This window comes from Cloeon dipterum, chromosome X, assembly GCF_949628265.1.
Source record: "Cloeon dipterum chromosome X, ieCloDipt1.1, whole genome shotgun sequence".
Lineage (NCBI taxonomy): Eukaryota > Metazoa > Arthropoda > Insecta > Ephemeroptera > Baetidae > Cloeon > Cloeon dipterum.
The window spans coordinates 1437545-1447544 of record NC_088790.1 but is presented as its reverse complement, the minus strand read 5'-3'; the positions used below and the strand labels follow the sequence as shown (position 1 = coordinate 1447544).

Here is a 10000-nt window from a genome sequence, read left to right as displayed (position 1 = left end):
GGTGCGCGCCTCGAGCGGTCGCGACGCCGCGCGGTTCGTCGCGGTGTGACGGACGCGGTGCGCCGACTGGGGGAACGCAGTGCGCGCCTCGAGCGGTCGCGGCGCCGCGCGGTACGGTTCGTCGCGGTGTTGCGGACGCGGTGCGCCGACTGGGGGAACACTGCGCGCGTGCCGGCGGAGCGTAGCTGGCTACGGGGTTGGACTTACGGGTAGAGAAAGACGCGCGCTGCGAGCAGAAGAAAGACGCGACGCCTCCGAATAGGAGGCGGAGGCGTCGGTTCAGGAGGAGATGGGGGTTGGGCGCGGGCGCAAAATCGGCGGCAACGGGCCCCACGCGCGCGCGGCTGAGCCGCGCGCGCGTGGGGCCCGTTGCCGCCGATTTTGCGTCTTCCGTGGGTCGGGGTGGGATGGGATCGGGTCTTTCGTGGGCCGGGGAGGGGTTGTGTCGTTCGTGGGTGGGTCGGGGTGGTGCGCGACGCCTCCGGGACGGGAACTCTGAATATTTTCCGCGTGTGCGCGTGCGACGCCTCCGGAGCGGGGACTCTGAATATTTTCCGTGCGTGCGTGTGCGACGCCTCCGGCACCTTGTCAGAGGCGTCGCGCGTGGTGGCCTGCGGGTGCGACGCCTCCAGCACCTTGCCAGAGGCGTCGCGCGTGGTGGCCTGCGGGTGCGACGCCTCCAGCACCTTGCCAGAGGCGTCGCGCGTGGTGGCCTGCGGGTGCGACGGGTAGTTGGCGTTGATGAATATTTTCGCTCGCGCGAAAGTTGATGTTATTTCCTCGCACATGCACCTTGTGCGTAGGTTCGCGGTTCTCGTTTCGATTTATTCGTTGCACCCCAGTCTACATGTCATACTCATTTGTGTGCATGCCGAATACGCTGATAAGAGAGAACTTGTACCGAATCATCGCGCTCACTCACACGATCGCTCGCGTCTGAGATAACTGCCTCGCCGAGATGTTTCGCCGTTTGGAGGGCGACCATTTCGCGGGATGACTCGGCGTAGGGCTATCTCGATGAAATTGCTCGACTCTGGACCGGGTGAGGTCGCGCGAGCCAACCAAACGATGACTTGCGTACATTTTGAACTTCTTTGTTGAGCGTGCGTGTTTGCTCGGATAGTACTCGATTTCCGTGCTGCTGCGCAGTAAAGATGAAGTCGCTGACGACACGTGGCTGTTCACGAATCTGAGGAATTTCTCGATTCGGCAGCAACTCTGGGGTGAAACATTCACGCTTTATGTCTCCCCGCGAACAGTAGAAAGGTATACCACGTGTCTCGGTACTGTTGTGGTCTCGCGTAAGTGTGTGTGTGTGTGTGTGTTTCGGGTCGACTTATTCGTAGATGCTCAGGAAGTGATAATAATCCCTGTGCTGACGTACAAACGCGAATCAACAATCCGATCGAGTGTTACGAGTATTTGGATTTGTAAATATATTGTTTCTGCCATCTATCTGAATGATTGAGAACGATTTGTGTTTGTGAATTCGTGAAATTTGTAAACCGACAGGGGCTTTATGCTCAGCTCGGCATAAGGAGAGCGTAGCTGGCCAACGTTAATGTCAAACACCTTTCGTGTATTGATAAGTACGCATGTTGTTTGTATTGACTAGCCCCTAAATTCCTGATTTGGCTAAAACGTCCTAATGATTAAATCGACGTCTTTCATAGATTTATATTATAAATTCCGACGTTCGAACGGTCATTGACACCTCTGTAACAATTAACTGTATAAGGTGCAATATGTAATTAGCAAAGACACGTAAATTATGAAAATGATTCGTTTATTCATTATTCTTGTTAACATTGTAAAAAATGATTTCGCCAATGAAAATTGAAGTGCAAACAGAGATTTGTTACACCTCAATGTGTGAATTGTTAAGAATGTTCCGAATGTCTCGGGCCCCCTTACGAGCATTATTTTCCTGTGTTGGCATCCCACCTTTTATCTTTATATGGCATCCGTTACGTAATCTTATCTGTTCGTTTAGATGTGAGTGCGAAAAGATGGAACTCGTGCGCGGATCGTGCTTAGTGTGAGTGGGGCGAGCGATAACGTCTCTCTCGTGACTACCGGAGAGTTGGCACGCTAGATCAACCAAATTTTCATTGTCGGCCGATTCTTTTCATTTCGTTGCCGATCATCGACCTTCCGCTCTCGGCGGCTACACGTCGCCGAAGGAACCGAGATCCTAATTCCAACGAGTCGGAAGCTCGTCCCCATTGTTGCCAATTTTTATTGCTTCGCGGTTCGGTCACCGGCGTCGACCTTTCATTGTTGGCGGAGCCTGTCACCGAAGAAACCGAGATACTAGCTCCAACGAGTCGGGAGATTGATGCCAATTTTCATTGTTGGAGCATCAAGCAAAAGAGGTGCACTGAACATTGTAGCGGGCTCTATTTTTGGTTAACTTGCACATTTCAGGTCGAGTGTTGGTGCCCGATTACCGTCACGTCAATTGACGAATTGCCCAGCGGCCGGGGCACCGCCGGCGCATAGGCGCACTCGCTCGGGAGGCGCGCGACGCCTCCCGCACCTTGTCAGAGGCGTCGCACGGGAGGCGCAAGCCCCAGCGGTGGCGCACCTCCCGGCAGCCGGGGCACCGCCGGCGCATAGGCGCACTCGCTCGGGAGGCGCGCGACGCCTCCCGCACCTTGTCAGAGGCGTCGCACGGGAGGCGCAGGCACGAGCCGTCGGCGCACTTCTCGGCGGCCGCGGCCCCGCCGGCCGGCAGGCGCACTCGCTCGGGAGGCGCGCGACGCCTCCCGCACCTTGTCCGAGGCGTCGCACTACCGGCGCAAGCCCCAGCGGTGGCGCACCTCCCGGCAGCCGGGGCACCGCCGGCGCATAGGCGCACTCGCTCGGGAGGCGCGCGACGCCTCCCGCACCTTGTCCGAGGCGTCGCACGGGAGGCGCAGGCACGAGCCGTCGGCGCACTTCTCGGCGGCCGCGGCCCCGCCGGCCGGCAGGCGCACTCGCTCGGGAGGCGCGCGACGCCTCCCGCACCTTGTCCGAGGCGTCGCACTACCGGCGCAAGCCCCAGCGGTGGCGCACCTCCCGGCAGCCGGGGCACCGCCGGCGCATAGGCGCACTCGCTCGGGAGGCGCGCGACGCCTCCCGCACCTTGTCCGAGGCGTCGCACGGGAGGCGCAAGCCCCAGCGGTGGCGCACCTCCCGGCAGCCGGGGCACCGCCGGCGCATAGGCGCACTCGCTCGGGAGGCGCGCGACGCCTCCCGCACCTTGTCCGAGGCGTCGCACGGGAGGCGCAAGCCCCAGCGGTGGCGCACCTCCCGGCAGCCGGGGCACCGCCGGCGCATAGGCGCACTCGCTCGGGAGGCGCGCGACGCCTCCCGCACCTTGTCCGAGGCGTCGCACGGGAGGCGCAAGCCCCAGCGGTGGCGCATCTCCCGGCAGCCGGGGCACCGCCGGCGCATAGGCGCACTCGCTCGGGAGGCGCGCGACGCCTCCCGCACCTTGTCCGAGGCGTCGCACGGGAGGCGCAAGCACGAGCCGTCGGCGCACTTCTCGGCGGCCGCGGCCCCGCCGGCCGGCAGGCGCACTCAGCACGGGGTGCATCGCCTAGCGACGCCTCCGGCACCATGACAGAGGCGTCGCGCGTAGGCGCGAGAAATTTTCTAAGTACCCCCCTTTTTGCGACGCCTCCGGCACCATGCCAGAGGCGTCGCACGTTGTCCGCTCAGAATTATTCTAAGTCCCGCGTTTTTCGCGACGCCTCCGGCACTTTTGCGACGCCTCCGGCACTCTTTTTGCGACGCCTCCGGCACTTTTGCGACGCCTCCGGCACTTTGCGGCCTTTTTCTGCGCCAACCGGCTGTTGCGCCACCGATCAGCGGTTACGGGGGGTTGGCCATACCACTTCGTCGTGCGGTGCAACCCCCAAAGTACTGTATAGACCATGCGCCACGGTGCCATGGTGGTCTGCACCCCTGCTTGCGGAGGTTTCCTGAGAGCGGGGCCGATTGGTGGGATAGCTTGACGGTGCGGGGGATCGTTCCGGTGCGCCGGCTCGATCCTTGCGACTTTTGCGCGCGGCGCATGTGCGAGTGCGACGAACGACCGCACGCCGCGCGCGCCAGTGACTCGCGACCCGGTTCGACACGCGGCGGACGCGTGCGCCAGAGAGGTTCGGTAAATGGCGGAATTTAAACGTCGACGTAGACCGTTCCTGAGCGCGCGCGTGCCTCCTCGTGACTCCGGTTGACGCTTGTAGTCACACACACAGCGACGGGCTGCGCCTCGCTTCCCTTGCCTCTCACGGCTTACAATGCTTGCCACGCCTTGCGAGTGCGGCCACGGAATTGGTATCCTTGTGTGGCTGGGGCCTGGCTCGGTCGTTTGACCGGCGCTTCGGTTCCGCGGTCTCGAGCGCTAGCGATTCTCCTCACGATCATCCAACTCGGCCAGGGAGTAACATCCTGAAACCGGGGATCGGTGCGGTGCGTGAACGCGCGGCTGGGTGGATGCGGTGGACTGCCGGCTCGTCGGCCTCCCCCTTACCGGGGGGGCGCGGCGGGAATGAAGGAAGCCCTCCACCCGGTTCCGTCTAGGCTGGCGGTCGTCGGCGCCTCGTGCGCTTAGGCTTCTGCTGCCGAAACGGCTTTCGAACGTAGTCTCGGGTTGCGGTGCGGCTGCGAGGCCGTCGTCGCGGCCCGGGCCCGGGCGAGTCTCTCGGTCGGTGCCCGCCGTGCGGTGCGCGCGCGCGCTCTCCCTCTCCCCGAGGGGGCGCGCGCCGCGCCGCGCCGGCGACGCTCCGCTGTCAGCTCCCTGGTTGATCCTGCCAGTAGTCATATGCTTGTCTCAAAGATTAAGCCATGCATGTCTCAGTGCAAGCTAAATTAAAGTGAAACCGCGAATGGCTCATTAAATCAGTTATGGTTCCTTGGATCCTACCAATCCTACTTGGACAACTGTGGTAATTCTAGAGCTAATACATGCACCCAGAGCCCCGTCCAGAAATGGTCGGGGCGCAGTTATTAGATCAAAACCAATCGGTCGGGCTCGCCCGTCCGTAGTTTTGGTGACTCGGAATAACCACGGCTGATCGCACGGCCTCGCGCCGGCGACGTATCCTTCGAATGTCTGCCTTATCAACTGTCGATGGTAGGTTCTGCGCCTACCATGGTTGTAACGGGTAACGGGGAATCAGGGTTCGATTCCGGAGAGGGAGCCTGAGAAACGGCTACCACATCCAAGGAAGGCAGCAGGCGCGCAAATTACCCACTCCCGGCACGGGGAGGTAGTGACGAAAAATAACGATACGGGACTCATCCGAGGCCCCGTAATCGGAATGAGAACACTTTAAATCTTTTAACGAGTACCTAATGGAGGGCAAGTCTGGTGCCAGCAGCCGCGGTAATTCCAGCTCCATTGGCGTATATTAAAGTTGTTGCGGTTAAAAAGCTCGTAGTTGGATCTGTGTATCGGACGGCCGGTTCGCCGCTCGCGGCGTTCAACTGGTCGGTCCGGACGTCCTGCCGGTGGGCGTCCCGCGCGAGCGGGGCGCCCGTAGTTCCCTCCGGGCTGCTCTTAACCGGGTGGCCCGGTGGGCCGGCACGTTTACTTTGAACAAATTTGAGTGCTCAAAGCAGGCCATCGGTCGCCTGAAAACTGTGTGCATGGAATAATGGAATAGGGCCTCGGTTCTATTTTGTTGGCTTTTCTGAACTTGAGGTAATGATTAATAGGGACAGACGGGGGCATTCGTATTGCGACGTTAGAGGTGAAATTCTTGGATCGTCGCAAGACGAACGGATGCGAAAGCGTTTGCCAAGAATGTTTTCGCTAATCAAGAACGAAAGTTAGAGGTTCGAAGGCGATCAGATACCGCCCTAGTTCTAACCATAAACGATGCCAGCCAGCGATGCGCCGAAGTTCCTCCGATGACTCGGCGCGCAGCTTCCGGGAAACCAAAGCTTTTGGGTTCCGGGGGAAGTATGGTTGCAAAGCTGAAACTTAAAGGAATTGACGGAAGGGCACCACCAGGAGTGGAGCCTGCGGCTTAATTTGACTCAACACGGGAAACCTCACCAGGCCCGGACATCGGGAGGATTGACAGATTGAGAGCTCTTTCTTGATTCGATGGGTGGTGGTGCATGGCCGTTCTTAGTTGGTGGAGCGATTTGTCTGGTTAATTCCGATAACGAACGAGACTCTAACCTGCTAAATAGGCGCGGGGATCTTTACGCTCCCCGCGTAGCAATCTTCTTAGAGGGACAGGCGGCTTCTAGCCGCACGAGATTGAGCAATAACAGGTCTGTGATGCCCTTAGATGTTCTGGGCCGCACGCGCGCTACACTGAAGGAATCAGCGTGTGCTCCCTGCCCGAGAGGGCCGGGTAACCCGCTGAACCTCCTTCGTGCTTGGGATTGGGGCTTGCAATTGTTCCCCATGAACGAGGAATTCCCAGTAAGCGCGAGTCATAAGCTCGCGTTGATTACGTCCCTGCCCTTTGTACACACCGCCCGTCGCTACTACCGATTGAATGATTTAGTGAGGTCTTCGGACTGGTCCTCGGAGCTCCGCTCGCGGGGCTCCGCTGGGCCGGAAAGATGACCAAACTTGATCATTTAGAGGAAGTAAAAGTCGTAACAAGGTTTCCGTAGGTGAACCTGCGGAAGGATCATTACCGTGTAGGCCCCTTCACTGGGTGTCGAAAGGTGAACCCGCGTGCGCCGATTCTCTCTCGCGACGATCCGATCCGATCTCTGATCCGATCGCGGTCGTCCAGGGGAGGGGTCGGAAGAGCCGCTCCGTTTAAAGTCGCGGTACCTGTCAACGGGTCGTCTCGGCCGCCTCGCGGCGGCCGGCGGCCCCAGGTTTTAAAAGAATCCGCCGCGCAACCTGTGCCGAAGTCGGACGCGCCAGCTGCGCGCGTCGTCCTCTCACCCGGCGGGCGACCGTCGGGCGACGGCGGCGCGTTCGGCGCGCGCGCGAACGCAATTTTGAACGAACGGCTCACGCCGTGCCGCACCCGATTTTCAAACAGTACGACCGCCGAACGAGCCGACACGGGGACGGAGCGCGAGTAGGGAGGCCGGCGCCAGCCGGTAACCGAGAAGCGCCGAGACCCCGCGCGCGAGCGAGTGACGCGATCATGTGGAATACAACCCCGAACGGTGGATCACTTGGCACGTGGGTCGATGAAGGACGCCGCAAAATGCGCGTCGACGTGTGAACTGCAGGACACATGAACATCGACATTTCGAACGCACATTGCGGGTTTCGGATCATGTCCGTAACCCACGCCTGTCCGAGGGTCGTGCGAACTGTCAAACCTTGCCGGACGTCGGGTCCCCCCCTCACCGGGGTGGTTCGGCGTCTCGGTGTGCCTGGGCGCTTCGCGACAGGGGAGCCGTGAGGCTCGCCCGGTGGCGGCGCCTTAAGTCGGTAATCGAAGTCGAGCGCTCGCCGCCGTCGGCGACGGGCGCCGCGGCCTGCCGGCCGGGTTCTCTCGTGACCGCGCGACCGCCGAGTCTGCCCTCGAAGGCGCGGACTGTCTTAATTCGCGTGTCGGCGCCCCCTCGCGGGGCGTCGTCGCGCTGACAGCCCCGCGCTCTCCCGCGGCTCTCTCGGCGCTATCGAACGATGTCGCCGGTGTGTCGAACGGATCCCGGTTTCACGGTGCGGTCCCGCGGCGTCGTCAGCCGCCGTCGTGCGCGCGAGCGCGTCCGCGCCGCCGCGGCCCGTCCGAGGACGCGGCCCGGCGGTCGGGCGGACGAACGCAATCTCGAACGCGACCTCGGATCAGGCGGGACTACCCGCCGAATTTAAGCATATTAGTAAGCGGAGGAAAAGAAACTAACAAGGATTCCCCGAGTAACGGCGAGCGAAAGGGGAAGAGCCCAGCGCGCAGTCCCCGGGTCCCTGCGGCCCGCGGGAGATTCCGCGTTTGGGAGGGTCGCTCCTCCCGGGGTGCGGCGGCCGGTCCAAGTCCCTCTTGAATGGGGCCACGGTCCTTAGAAGGTGCCAGGCCTGTGGGATGGTTGCCGCTCCCGGGAAGACCTCTCCCTAGAGTCGGGTTGCTTGAGAGTGCAGCCCTAAGCTGGTGGTAAACTCCATCAAAGGCTAAATACAACCACGTGACCGATAGCAAACAAGTACCGTGAGGGAAAGTTGAAAAGAACTTTGAAGAGAGAGTTCAAGAGTACGTGAAACCGTTCGGGGGTAAACGGGTGGAGCCCTAAGTGCCGAGCGGGGGGACTCAGTTCGGCCGCCGCGGCCGGCGCGGTGCGTTCGTCGCGCGTTCAGCCGTCCTCGTGGCGGAGGGCGCGTGGCGGGCGTCGCCGCGTCCGCGTCGCGGTCCGAGCGCATTTCCCCCCTAGTAGGGCGTCGCGACCCGCTGGGTGTCGGCCGACGGCCCGGGTGCGCGTCCGGTGCGAGCCGCTTGCGGCGCGCGCCGGCGCCCCGGTGTCCCGGTCGACCGCCCGGCGGTGGTGCACGATCGAGCTGGCCCGTGGGACGCTACGCGTCGCACGCCAACGCCCTGGGCGAGCGTCTCGCCGGTGTGTGCGCTCGGGCTTGCCCGACGCCGCCCGGCGCGCGCTGTCGGCCCGGGATGCGCTCTGGCGGGGTCACCGTCTCTCGTCTGCGACGTTAGCTAGCGGGCGGCCCACCCGGCCCGTCTTGAAACACGGACCAAGGAGTCCAGCATGCGCGCGAGTCGTCGGGACGCACTAGACCCGAAGGCGTATTGAACGAGAAGGCCCGCCTCGCGCGGGCCGAGGGGTGATGGCGGCCCCACGCGGGCCGCCCGCAACCCCGGGGCGTCTCGATCTACCGCGGCTCGTCCGCGGAAGGCGAGGCGCACCAAGAGCGCGCACGCTGGGACCCGAAAGATGGTGAACTATGCCTGGTCAGGACGAAGTCAGGGGAAACCCTGATGGAGGTCCGTAGCGATTCTGACGTGCAAATCGATCGTCAGAGCTGGGTATAGGGGCGAAAGACTAATCGAACCATCTAGTAGCTGGTTCCCTCCGAAGTTTCCCTCAGGATAGCTGGCGCCCGCGGGACCGAGTCCCATCCGGTAAAGCGAATGATTAGAGGCCTTGGGGTCGAAACGACCTCAACCTATTCTCAAACTTTAAATGAGTGGGATCCGCGGCTTATTTGAACGTGAAGCCGCGGATATGGATCAGGGTGCCAAGTGGGCCACTTTTGGTAAGCAGAACTGGCGCTGTGGGATGAACCAAACGCCCGGTTAAGGCGCCCGAACCGACGCTCATCGGAAACCATGAAAGGTGTTGGTTGCTTAAGACAGCAGGACGGTGGCCATGGAAGTCGGAATCCGCTAAGGAGTGTGTAACAACTCACCTGCCGAAGCAACTAGCCCTGAAAATGGATGGCGCTGAAGCGTCGTGCCTATACCGGGCCGTCGGGGCAGTTGGCCCGACTTGATTGTCGGACTGCGACGCCCCGACGAGTAGGAGGGTCGCTGCGGTGAGCGCAGAAGGGTCTGGGCGCGAGCCCGCCTGGAGCCGCCGCAGGTGCAGATCTTGGTGGTAGTAGCAAATACTCCAGCGAGGCCCTGGAGGACTGATGTGGAGAAGGGTTCCGTGTGAACAGCCGTTGCACACGGGTCAGTCGACCCTAAGCCTCAGGAGAAATCCGTCAATGGACGCGGGATGTGTAGCACACGGCGAGAGCCGGAACTCGCGACCCGTCCGTGTGGCGAAAGGGAATCCGGTTCCCATTCCGGAACCCGGTTGCGGAACCGCACTCACGATCCTCGTATTGACACGGTAACGTGAATGACCCCAGAGATGCCGTCTGGAGCCCCGGGAAGAGTTTTCTTTTCTGTTTGAGCGTTCGGGTTCCATGGAATCCTCTAGCAGGGAGATATGGAATGGAGCGCGAAGAGCACCGCAGTTGCTGCGGTGTCCGGGGAGTCCCGTCGGCCCTTGAAAATCTGGGTGAGGGTCACGTGGAGTCGCCGCACCGGATCGTACCCATATCCGCAGCAGGTCTCCAAGGTCAAGA

At 61.6% G+C, this 10000-nt stretch overlaps 2 non-coding genes and 1 pseudogene across 2 annotated transcripts; all 3 read left to right on the top strand.

Annotated features, from left to right (window-relative positions):
- The first annotated feature begins 4786 nt into the window (after nucleotides 1–4786).
- Nucleotides 4787–6650, top strand: LOC135947606 (small subunit ribosomal RNA). The gene has a single exon (XR_010575692.1). It is a non-coding gene; the product is annotated as a small subunit ribosomal RNA (ribosomal RNA).
- A 479-nt stretch (nucleotides 6651–7129) lies between these two features.
- On the top strand, nucleotides 7130–7284 carry LOC135947577 (5.8S ribosomal RNA). Its single transcript, XR_010575664.1, has one exon. It is a non-coding gene; the product is annotated as a 5.8S ribosomal RNA (ribosomal RNA).
- A 474-nt stretch (nucleotides 7285–7758) lies between these two features.
- The window catches only part of LOC135947557 (large subunit ribosomal RNA), a 4274-nt pseudogene continuing 2032 nt past the window's right edge, over nucleotides 7759–10000 (top strand).